This window comes from Mobula hypostoma, chromosome 3, assembly GCF_963921235.1.
Source record: "Mobula hypostoma chromosome 3, sMobHyp1.1, whole genome shotgun sequence".
In the NCBI taxonomy this organism is placed as follows: domain Eukaryota; kingdom Metazoa; phylum Chordata; class Chondrichthyes; order Myliobatiformes; family Myliobatidae; genus Mobula; species Mobula hypostoma.
In genome coordinates, this window is record NC_086099.1 from 108,197,272 (window position 1) to 108,210,288 (window position 13,017).

Genomic DNA, 13,017 nt, shown 5'->3' on the forward strand with positions numbered 1-13,017 from the left:
TCACCTCCCTGAATATGCTCCAGTCTGTGCTTTCAAAACAGTCCTGCAGTACTGACATGGCATTGATATCCCTGTAAGCTGGCGGTTTCTCATTTAGCCGGTGGTTAGCAGAATGGATATGTGTTCTGAGCATCTGAGGTGGGGGCAGGAGTCAGCCTTGTGGGCTCCATGAAGTTTGGTGTAGACCAGGTCTAGTATATTCTCTCTTCTGGCTGTGAAGTTGACATGCTGTAGGTCCTTGACAGGATTGTTTTTAAATTGGCATGACTGAAGTCACCAGCAATCATGAAAAGATGATTAAGGTGAGTGGCTTAGAACTCAACGATGACGCCATAGATCTTCTGCAGCACTTCCCCAGCATGAGCAAGGTGGGGGTGGGTGGGATTTAAACAGCAACAATCACAGTAGCAGTGACCTTGCTCGGAAAACAGAAGGGGCTGCACTTCATCAGGAAAAGATCCATCTGTGATGAGCAGTGGACCATTACTACCAAGACATTCATACACCGGTTCTTACAGATGTAGACACACAGACCTCTCCTGCGGCTCTTACCAGAGCTCACAGCATTTCTGTCTGCTTGAAAGGAGATTCAGCCTTCTAGCTGGATGGCCTGCGGGGATCCATTTTGAGTCTTGTGCAAATGCTGGTGCACTTGCTAAGCTGCTGTATCTTCACATGCTGCTTGCAACATCTGCTTCTTTGAGTAGCTGTAGTAGGCTACAGTGCAGTGTGTGGTCCCAGACGACACGTTTGGCCATCACTGTGCAGCACATAGTTATCCAGTTCACTAGCAGGGTAGACTTGCAGATTTTGGAGCTCTTATGATCAGCAGTGGTTTCCAATCACAGGAAAAATGAACAAGATGAGAAATGTCACCGTTGGTTGGAGCCAGAGAGGCTGCTATGACCCTCTACACCAACATCTTAGATCCCTGATTCACCATTCATGTGACCTGCTCAAAATTTCCAATTGGATTGATCAGTTATGACCTCCGATTAGCAAATTCATGCTGATTCTAGTTGATCAGCCAACTTGTATCCAAATCCTTAGGCATTCTCTTGAATCCCCATTACATTCTCATGATTGATGTGAAACTGATACTGTGGTTTTTTAAAAAAAATCAATCAACAGTGAATTTTTCCAAAGGTTGCTTGTATTTCCTACTTTGCCTGGCAAGACGGGATCATCTGAAAAACAGCATGAAAGGGCAACTGCTTCCACTCTTTGTCTGCAGGTGCTGCAGATATTTTGTGCAGAATTTTGCAAACTGCATCTCCTCATGAAAATTAAGTACCATTATATAGAATATTACTGTTTTGTGGTTGTTACCTTTACACTTTTACTATGTTTATTAATGATGAAAGTTGATCTTCATGTTGTTGATGATGCTACTTTTAAAAAAGGATAGAAAAGTGTTTGCATGCTAGGGACAGAGTAAGTGACTGGAAAAGAATATAAAAGAGAGAATGTTAAGATGGTGAAGTTAAGATCATCCACTCTGGATTTGGGAAAGAATGGATAATTTATTTAATGGTGAAGAACAAACTATAGAGAAGTGTCATGTATTTAATTGTAATCTAATGTAAGGCAATTGTAAGTGAGCAAACAAGAATAAAAGGTTGTAAGTTTTGAAGGTGTTTGACCAAGTCTGGATAAACATAACACAGCTAGACAGGGAACATAATGAACTTAGTTACCCAAATATTCTTTATTTGGGTGACATAATTCCCCAAATGACAAGAGAATCCCTATTGATCTTTTCAATCCGGTCTCAATAAGTTGATAAGGAAAGCTCTAGACAGTGACAGGGTGCTTGCACGCTGCCCTTGCTGAAACATCACAGATTTGCAGAACTGTGAACAAAGCCCTGCCACCCTATGCCCTGACAGGAGACAGTTCCTACAAAATATCTGATGGTATTTTGTTTACCATCCTGGCCTATCATCTTACAAGGTTGCCTGGCTATCTTGTTACACTGCCCAGCAACGGGAGTAATTCAACTGCTGTGAATTATATTTCCTACACTCCAGAGAAGCTTAATCCCAGCTCTGTTAAAATGCACACAGATACATCAAACTACTCCGATTTAAAGAATACTGGAAATGAACAGTTTCAATAATTTTTGTTTTGTTGCTTCAAGTTGCAAGGCATAATTACAAGACATAAGTAAAAGGAAAGTTTAATTCTCTATCAAATGTAAATAAACAAATCCAACTCTGGTTTCTAACAATAACGTAAAGATTTTTCAAGGGAGCAGGATTTCAAAAGGCAAGGAAACAATGTCAATCGTACAGAATAGTGCAGAACCTTGCTGGAGTATTAAATTCCATTGTAGGCAACAAGTCTTGGGAAACATCTTGGGAGATAGTGGAAGTGAAAAATGCATTGGTTCACCAAAAGTACACCAGAACTTAAAAGTTGAAGTTATAAGGCAGGATCGCGAAAGTCTTGCCTGTATTCCATTGGGTTCCTGAATGTGGAGTGTGTGTTAAAGAGCCAAATCATCCTTTTGTTGTTGGGAGTTCTGATCTTCCAGTAATTAAGTTTTGGACTTCTGCAAAACTATTTGAAGTACAAAACTTATTGAGTGGCAAATACGTTCATTTCTTTTGTTTCAGTCTGATGTTGAACACTCAGTAGAATCCGACAGTGCAAACCACTCTTGCTGAGGTGCCCTGGCTAATATTAGTTTTAGTAATCAATCAGACAGAAATTTTATTCACTACAATGGGGCTGGGTAATATGAAAGGTAAATTCTTAACAACATACTTCAGATTGTTTTTATTGATGTATAAGTGTTTTAATATTTTGGTATTAGTTGCAATAATTTTGAATTTAAGCAATATTTTCAAAGATATTTAAAATAGTAGGAACTGTGGTTGCTTGATAGGAAAATGCAGGGGAAAGATGAAGGGACAAATTAGTGTAAGAATTGGATTGTTCTGTGGGCCAGCAAAGACTTAAAATGATCTCCTTCTATATTGAAAAGAAAATTGGAAATATGAATTAAAACAGTAACAGAGCTGAGAAATTTTTTCATTCTAATCTTGAACATTAATTGACAAGAGTTGTGGTAATTATTGTCAAGCAACATCTTTTGATGGATCTTACAAGTGGGAAGATTCATTGCGGCAGGTATCAATTGTTGCAGATTTTAATTACACTTTTTTTTAAAAAAAGTTTTTTTTAAACTTTGTTCTTCTTGATTTCATATTTATTCACTGAAATCCTCATCATGATATTATAAATGACTTGTATATATGATTGCAGAATTGTGGCTTTCATGTTGACAGACCAGATGTTAGAAGTTGAAATCAAGGTTAATTATATAAATAGTGGCATTCATGTTTTGCAAGTAGTATGGATTATGGACAAAATATGATATATCTAGTTATCATTTCCTTGACAATCAAAATCTATCAATTTAAAATATTAAAATTAATGATATTTAAATTAATAAATAAATAAAATATTTACAGTGGTAAATATTGGGATATTTATATTTTACAAGAGTCTGGTTTCTGGGGTAAGGGGGTTGGGATGTTGATATTTGCAGGATAATATTTCCTTCCTGTTGCAAAAACTAGCCAACAGGTTGCATTGAATTTCACAGTGTTGTTCATTTCACACCAAAGATGATATCATTCGTGGCTGGAGCAAAGTATTCTACAATTTTGTTTATGAACGGAGTCCAAAGGAAGTGGGAAATCCCTAGGCAGAATCTGTTGTCTAACTGGGGGATGCATAATTACTGTGCCAGTTCTTAATTCTTCATACAGCTCTCAAAATGACTTGCCTGTTTATCAAAAATGACAGTCAGTCAGAAGAAAGAGTCAAGATAGGTTGAAGCAATGAATCAATACATGATTACAACACAATCTGTGAGTAAAGGGAAGTGTGACCATTTTGATCAGAAGCATGCCCATAGAGAATTTAATCAAAAAATTGTCAAGTCTGTCAGCATACGAGACATTGATGTTTAATAGATTGCAATTCGAAGAGTATGCCATGTCTGTGATGAGAAATGCTGAATAATGATTATTCACTAAACTACTTGAAAATCTGAGAGACAGATGTTGATTAAGTATGCTCCTTCACTAGTACAATAGCAGAGGAGGAGTAGACAAAGACAAGAACAAGCAAACGCATAGTTGAAATAAGACATCACTTCATGAAGGCATTGAAAGAGTAACATGACTATGATAGGTAGCACAATATTGTCTCTCAAATTTATCCTTGAACACTCCTGTAAATTCACCAGCAACTGCAAAATTCCCAGAGAAACTGTGTCGCTGGCTAATTCATACATTTCTCCAGAGTTTTTTTTACAAATTCCCTTCCGAGTTATGAAAACAGAACTCCACAGAATTATATCCCAAGATGAAATGATGAAAGGATAATTAAAAGGTACATTTTTATACCCTTCTATTACAGATACGCATAGCCCCAATATCTAAGAGATCAATGACCCAACTTTGACCTCAGATCAATCAAAGAAATCGCCATCTTGCAAATAACCTCAGTCAAAAAAAAAGGTAAGTTTAAGTTGGCAAATCAATTACTTTTGATTACAATTAACTGTAACTACAATTACAGGTTGGATCTTCCATTATTTTTGAATTTTAATTTATAAATAGGCCAAGAAGAGGAGCATCTCCTAGTGAACCTTGTAACTTCAACTTGATCTGCACACATTCAACTTTATTTAATACATTTGCTCAGACTGTTTCTTGGATCATGAATTGTTAGTGATGCAGTGACAGCAAGGGACCAGGAATGATCTTGGTCCAAAGGGATTTGGAAGTACAGAACAGAGAAATGAACAGGAAAGGATGATAAAGATGTAACTCAGGTATGAGGTGCTACCTTCCTGATATCAAGGGTGTCAAGGATGCAGAGCACCCTAAAGAGGGAGGTAAACAGCCAGATGTCCTTGTCCACTAGTACCAATGAGAGAGATAGAAAGAGGGATGAGATCCTGCTGGCAGAGTTTATCACAGCAAAGAAAGAAGATTGACTTCTCCTTCCGGCAAAACAAAAATCACCTCCTCACCTTCTATTCCCGACTCTGGCTTCTCACCTCTTTTCACCTGCCTATCACCTCCCCTTGGTTCTCCTCCTCTTTCCCTTTCTCCTATGGTCCACTCTCCTCATCAAATTCTTTCTTCTCCATCCTTTGACCTTTCTACCCACCTGCTTTCTGCTATCTCCTTCCAGCCAGACTCCTTCCACTCCCCCCACCTTTTCACTCTGGAGTCTTCCCCCTTCATTTCTAGTCCTGAAGAAGGGTTTCGGCCTGAAGTGTTGAATGTTTACTCTTTTTCATAAATGCTGTTTGACCTGATGAGTTTCTCCAGCATTTAGTATGTGTTGTTTTGGATTTCTAGCATCTGTACGGTTTCTCATGTTTATAAAGAAAGAAAAAGTTGAAAACACTGACACTGAAAGGTGGTAATCTCTGGGTTATTACCAGTATCTTGTGCATGTCAATGATTGTGACAAAGATAAAGTGATTGTGTGGCTAAAGAGAGATGTAATAGATGGGATTTGAGATCCCTGAGGAATTGGAACTGCTTTTAGAAGAGGTGGGACTTCTAGGTACATATCAGAGCAATTTCCTTATGAGTCATTTTGCTGGGGCTGTTGGAGAATTTTAAATTAGCTTGGTAGGGAAGGACATTATAAGAATGAGAAAAGCTAAGCTGAAATTTTAGATAAAGGGGGTGATTAGGAATGCAAAGAGAAAGGAAAAGACAATAGGGCAGGATAATGTCTGGGCTCGAGTCTTTATAACTCCATGGAGTCATAAAGCACAGAAAAAGTTCCTTCTGGCAAACTTGTCCATACTGACCAAAGTGCACCATCCATGCTTGTCCCATTTGCCAGCATTTAGCCGATAAACTGCTTAGCATTTCTGATTGATGTACCTGTCCACTGTATTTTAAAAGTTATCATTGTACCTGCCTCAAGCATTTCCTCTGGCAAATTATTCCACATAGATTCTACACTTTGTAATAAAAACAATGCCCCTCAAGTTCCTCTTTCCCCTCCAACCTTAAACCTACACCCTCCAGTTCTTGATTCCCCAACTCTGGGGGAAAAAGACTGAGTGCACTCACCCCAGACTGAGTGCCTCTTATTATTTTATACACCTCTATAAGATCATCTCTCTGTCTCCCATGCTCTTTTACGTCTTTGTTTGTCTTTTCTGCCCTTTTTCCAGTTTAATAATCTTGCCTATAGCAGGGTAACCAAAAATGAACACAATACTCAAAGTGTGGCCTCTCCTGTGTCTTGTACAACCGTAACATGACCTACCAACTTTTATACTCAGTCCTGACGAAGGGTCTCGGCCTGAAACGTCGATTGTGCTTCTTCCTATAGATGCTGTCTGGCCTGCTGCATTCCACCAGCGTTTTGTGTGTGTTGTTTATACTCACTGTCTTGACTTACGAAGGCCAGTGTGCCAAAAGCCTTCTTCACTGCCCCGTCTACCTGTGATTTCATTTTCAATGAACTATATACTTTTATACCAGGGTCCCTGTGTTCTACCACTCTCAGCGGGGCCCTGCACTATGGAAGTAAGACCTGGATTAGATTTTCCAAAATGCAACACCTTACACATATCCAAAAAACTCCATTCAGGATTCCTCAGCCCACTGACTCAGCTGATCAAGATTCTCCTATAAGTTTTGATAACCTTTGTCATTCTTCACAATGCCACTTATTACAGAGCTTGCTGCAACAACTATAATCAAAATGTATCAGGAAGCAGCAGGTATACAGGAAAAGAATGCACCTACAAGTGGAATCCAAGTAAGGGAAAATAATAAGTTAAAATTAAAGGCTCACAACAATCAGAACAAGATTGATGAATCAGTGACATAAATAGAAAAATATGTTCATGATCTAGTGGATGTTGTGCAGATAATAGTTGCAAGGTGACCAAGACTGAAAGCAGATATTTTTAAAGAATAGGCATGAAGAAGAAGGAAGTGAGATGAGATGAGATCACTGAAGTGGGGGAGAATAATATTGGCCCAGAAGCTCAAGCAAAATTCGGGTTGAGATAAAAAGATGAAAATCACTGGCAGGAGTAATATATATATGGTCCCTAACAGTAGCTATATTTATGACAGAGTAAAAAAATCAAGAAATTAAGGAGTCTGTAAGAGAAATGGTGCAATAATACTGGGTGATTTTATTATAATCCAGAATGATCAAACATTATAAACAGAGTGACACCATTGTATTCGGCCAAATCTCAGAGTACAGGAAGGAGGTATAGAGCCTCGTGGCAAGGTGTTATAATGCAGCCTTTCCCACAACTTCAGCCAAACAAAAGAGATGGTCATTGTCTACTGGAAGGGGCAGTGCACATGTTTCTATCTACAGTCCTTGAGTTCTGAGGTACAAACTTCATGAAATGAGAAAAGATGAAAGGCAAACATGTCTCTTTCCCTTAAGGATAGTTAAAAGGAGACACAATTAAGTAACACATTTGGGAGTTCTGGGTGACTCAGAGGAAATCAACAAGCGTTTTCTGGACATTGCGCTTGAGGAGAAACATGAGGATAGGTTGAGGATCTTTGGTGTTAGATAACAACACTCTAGAGCAATTGACGTAGATTCTGGGTAAGTGATGCTATGAATTGGGCATAGAAGAATAAAAATTTGTTAATTAGTAACAGTTCATTCTGCCTTAAGAAAACATATTTTCATATGAGAAGCCATAAGACCATAAGACAAAGGAGCAGAAGTAGGCCATTCAGCCCATCAAATCTGCTCCGCCATTTTATCATGAGCTGATCCATTTTATCCTATTTAGTCCCACTGCCCTGCCTTCTCACCATAACCTTTGATGCCCTGGCTACTCAGATACCTATCAATCTCTCCCTTAAATACACCCAATAACTTGGCCTCCACTGCTGCCCGTGGCAACAATTTCCATAGATTCACCACCCTCTGACTAAAAAAATTTTTTCACATTTCTGTTCTGAAAGGGCGCCCTTCAGTCCTGAAGTCATGCCCTCTCGTACTAGACTCCCCCATCATGGGAAACAACTTTGCCACATCCACTCTGTCCATGCCTTTTAACATTCAGAATGTTTCTATGAGGTCTCCCCTCATTCTTCTAAACTCCAAGGAATACAGTCCAAGAGCGGACAAACGTTCCTCATATGTTAACCCTCTCATTCCCGGAATCATTCTAGTGAATCTTCTCTGTACCCTCTCCAACGTCAGCACATCCTTTCTTAAATAAGGAGACCAAAACTGCCCACAGTACTCCAAGTGAAGTCTCACCAGCACCTTATAGAGCCTCAACATCACATCCCTGCTCCTATACTCTATTCCTCTAGAAATGAATGCCAACATTGCATTCGCCGCCTTCACTACTGACTCAACCTGGAGGTTAACTTTAAGGGATTCCTGTACGAGGACTCCCAAGTCCCGTTGCATCTCAGAACTTTGAATTCTTTCCCCATTTAAATAATAGTCTGCCCATTTATTTTTTCTGCCAAAGTGCATAACCATACACTTTCCAACATTGTACTTCATTTGCCACTTCTCTGCCCATTCTTCCAATCTATCCAAGTCTCTCTGCAGACTCTCCGTTTCCTCAGCACTACCGGCCCCTCCACCTATCTTCGTATCGTCAGCAAACTTAGCCACAAAGCCATCTATTCCATAATCCAAATCGTTGATGTACAATGTAAAAAGAAGCGGCCCCAACACTGATCCCTGTGGAACACCACTGGTAACCGGCAGCCAACCAAAATAGGATCCCTTTATTCCCACTCTCTGTTTCCTGCCAATCAGCCAACGCTCTATCCACGTATGTAACTTTCCTGTAATTCCATGGGCTCTTATCTTGTTATGTAGCCTCATGTGTGGCACCTTGTCAAAGGCCTTCTGAAAATCCAAATATACAATATCCACTGCATCTCCCTTGTCTAGCCTACTGGTAATTTCCTCAAAAAATTGTAATAGGTTTGTCAGGCAGGATTTTCCTTTAAGGAATCCATGCTGAGTTCTGCCTATCTTGTCATATGCCTCCAGGTACTCTGTAACCTCATCCTTGACAATCGACTCCAACAACTTCCTAACCACCGACATCAAGCTAACAGGTCTATAATTTCCTTTTTGCTTCCTTGCCCCCTTCTTAAATAGCGGAGTGACATTTGCAATCTTCCAGTCTTCCGGAACCATGCCAGAATCTATCGACTTTTGAAAGATCATCGCTAATGCCTCCGCAATCTCCACAGCTACTTCCTTCAGAACACCAGGGTGATTCCATCTGGTCCAGGAGATTTATCGACCTTTAGCCTATTCAGCTTCCTGAGTACTTTCTCTGTCGTAATTGTGACTGCGCACACTTCTCTTCCCTGCCACCCTTGAGTGTCCGGTATCCTGCTATCTTCCTCAGTGAAGACTGATGCAAAATACTTGTTCAGTTCCTCTGCCATCTCCTCATCTCCCATTACAATTTCTCCAGTATCATTTTCTATCGGTCCTATATCTACTCTCACCTGTCTTTTTCTCTTTATATACTTGAAAAAGCTTTTAGTATCCTCTTTGATATTATTTGCAAGTTTCCTTTCATAGTTAATCTTTTCTCTCTTAATGACCTTCTTGGTTTCCTTTCGTAAGGTTTTAAAGACTTCCCAATCCTCTGTCTTCCCACTAATTTTTGCTTCCTTGTATGCCCTCTCCTTAGCTTTAACTTTGGCTTTGACTTCTCTTGTCAACCACGGTTGCATCCTTTTTCCACTTGAAAAGTTCTTCTTTTTTGGAATATACCTGTCTTGCACATTCCTCATTTCTCGCATAAACTCCAGCCACTGCTGCTCTGCTGTCTTTCCCGTCAGTGTCTCCTTCCAGTCAACTTTGGCCAGTTCCTCTCTCATGCCACTGTAGTTTCCTTTACTCCACTGAAACACCGACACATCAGATTTCGGCTTCTCTTTTTCTAATTTTACAGTGAACTCAATCATGTTATGATCACTGCCTCTTCAGGGTTCTTTCACCTCAATCTCTCTAATCACCTCTGGTTCATTACACAATACCCAATCCAGTACAGCCGATCCCCTGGTGGGCTCAACAACAAGCTGTTCTAAAAAGCCATCTCGCAGACATTCTACAAATTCTCTCTCTTGAGATCCAGTGCCGACCTGATTTTTCCAATCTACTCGCATGTTAAAATCCCCCACAATTATCATAACACTGCCCTTCTGACAAGTCTTTTCTATTTCCTGTTGTAATTTGTAGTCCACATCCCTGCAGCTGTTTGGAGGCCTATAAATAACTGCCATCAGGGTCCTTTTACCCCTGCTATTCCTTAGCTCAACCCATAAAGATTCTGCACCTTCCGATCCTATATCACCTCTTTCTAATGATTTAATATCATTTCTTACCAATAAAGCCACGCCTCCCCCTCTGCCTACCTTCCTATCCTTCCAATACACCGTGTATCCTTGGACATTCAGCTCCCAGAGACATGCATCCTTTAGCCAGGTCTCAGTGATGGCCACAATATCATACCTGCCAATCTGTAGCTGAACAACAAGATCATCCACCTTATTTCTTATGCTGCGTGCATTTAAGTACAACACCTTAAGACCAGTATTTGATACTTTTTGCTTTGATTTCACTGCAACTTTATTGCACTGCAACTCATCCCAATGGCTACACATTTGCCCCATCACCTGCCTGTCTTTCCTGACATCTTTACTGCTCACTATCTTAGATTTATCTCTGTTTTCCCCTTCCTCGGCTCTATCATTCCGGTTCCCATCCCCCTGCCAAATTAGTTTAAACCCTCCCTAACAGCTCTATTAAACTTTCCTGCCAGGATATTGGTCCCCTTCGGGTTCAGGTGTAACCTGTCCTTTTTGAACAGGTAATACTTCCCCCAGAAGAGATCCCAATTATCCAAGAATCTGAAGCCCTGCCCCCTAAACCAGTCTCTCAGCCAGGCATTCATCTGCCTGATCTGAATACTCTTGCCCTCGCTAGCACATGACACAGGTAGCAATCCCAAGATTACTACCCTGGAGGTCCTGCTTCTCAGCTCCTTCCTAACTCCTGGAAATCTCTCTTCAGGACCTCCTCCTTTGTCCTATCTATGTCATTGGTACCAACATGTACCAAGACAACTGGCTGCTCACCCTTCCCCCTTTAGAATATTCAGGACCCGATCCGAGACATCCCGTACCCTGGCACCTGGGAGGCAACACACCATGCGGGTATCTCTGTCAAGAGAATATTGGGGAAAATCAGTCAGTGTGACAAATGTGTTTTGAAAGTCTTAGAAACTCGTGCTCAGCTACCAGAAAACAGGCTGAAGGACCGCAGGACATCTATCATACTGTCATAACTCAATCCATGCAACAACTTTATCATTGTCGTATCCCACACCAGAAATATCCTGGGGCCACCACTGACCAGAAACTTGACTGAAAAAGACACAAAAATGCAAAGGCTATGTAGATGGGTAAGACACACACAATGTTGGAGGAACTCAGCAGGCCAGGCAGCATCTGTGGAAAAGAGTAAACTGTCAATGTTTTGAGCTGAGACCCTTTATCAGGACTGTCTACATGGCCTGTTGAGTTCCTCCAGCTTTTTGACTCTGCTGTTTTGGATTTTCAGCATCTGCAAATTTTCTTGTGTTTGTGGTGCACAAGTAAGCTATTGGGTATCCTTTGGTAGTAATGTATTTCCCAACTTCCCAGAATATCCAACATATAAAGCACAGGTCAGCACTGTGATTCAATATCTTTTGTTTGCCTATACAACTCTAGCAGTTTTGAACAAGATCAATGTTATCCTGGATAGAAACAGTGGGTATGACTGTCAATCCATCCATCATTTTAAACATTCACCTGCTCCAATACTGGCCTGCTATAGCTGTTGTGTATACTACATTTAGAATTTTCTTTGGTCACTTGTCAAGTCTTTTGAAATCATCTTCAAACACTCAACATTGGTTGCTTTGATGTATAAGTTCCATTGGTGCTCAGGAACACTGCCAAATCCTCTTTGATATACACATCATGAAACAGTACTGTTTCCTTACTGCAGGGCCAAAATGCTGGAGCACATGCAGGCTCCTAACAGTCTCTACCCAGCGAACAGGAATCACCTGCTACTTGTTTCCAACTCATTACCTGCGCCCTATTTAAACTCGAATCTCATCCGTAATTTTTGTTCGCTCAACAAGTCAGCTAGATTCAACCAGTTGCCTCTAGCAATCAGTTAGTTTGATAACTTGTGTGAATAATCCAATCTCTCTTGTTTTGTATTCCCTCGTGGTTGGTGATTTTTCAGTTGATTATTAATGATGGCTCACTGCTAAATTGTCTCTGTTGCATTTCCTGACAGGATGAGTGAACCAGCCATTGACCCAGCAGCGTTTGCTCACCAAAAAGAAGCTGTCTCCAGCGCCGGTACAAGATCCAGAAGTAGCAGGAAGCCATTGACCATCTGCCTGACGTTGTCAACTAACTCTCCATTACAGCAACCCTGCAACAGTCAACCACCTCCCTCAGAGCACTGGATTCTGGTGCCGAATGCTTCAATGGATATCCAGTCCAATTCCACAAACTCCTGTCCCATTACATCTTGCATTTCGAGCTCCAGCTGTCTCTGCATTCTACAAATCGAGGGAAGATTGCCGATTGATAATAAAGCAGATTTTATAATCAAATATACAGCCCTGAGATTTGTTTGCTTAACAGGCAGCCACAAAACAAGAAACTCGAAAGAACCAATTACAAAAAGAACAACACCTAATATGGAGAGAGAGAAAAAATCAAATTGAATCAATAAAGCAAGCATAAATATTCAGATGTAATCGAGTCGTAGCCCAAATCTGAGAGCAGCCAGAGAGAGCCCACAGTCTCTGCACAGTCTCAGTCCATCACAGTGTGAGTCCATAGTCTCAGTCTCAGTCTCAGACTGTCACAGAGTGAGTCCATAGTTGCAGTCTCAGACTCAGTCTGTCACAGAGTGAGT

General features: G+C 40.6%; 1 protein-coding gene across 2 annotated transcripts in view; it reads right to left on the reverse strand.

The window, feature by feature from the left end:
- ndst3 (N-deacetylase/N-sulfotransferase (heparan glucosaminyl) 3) overlaps positions 1–13,017 on the reverse strand; it is a 1,028,434-nt gene that overhangs the window by 741,479 nt on the left and 273,938 nt on the right. The gene's annotated exons all lie outside the window — the stretch shown is intronic.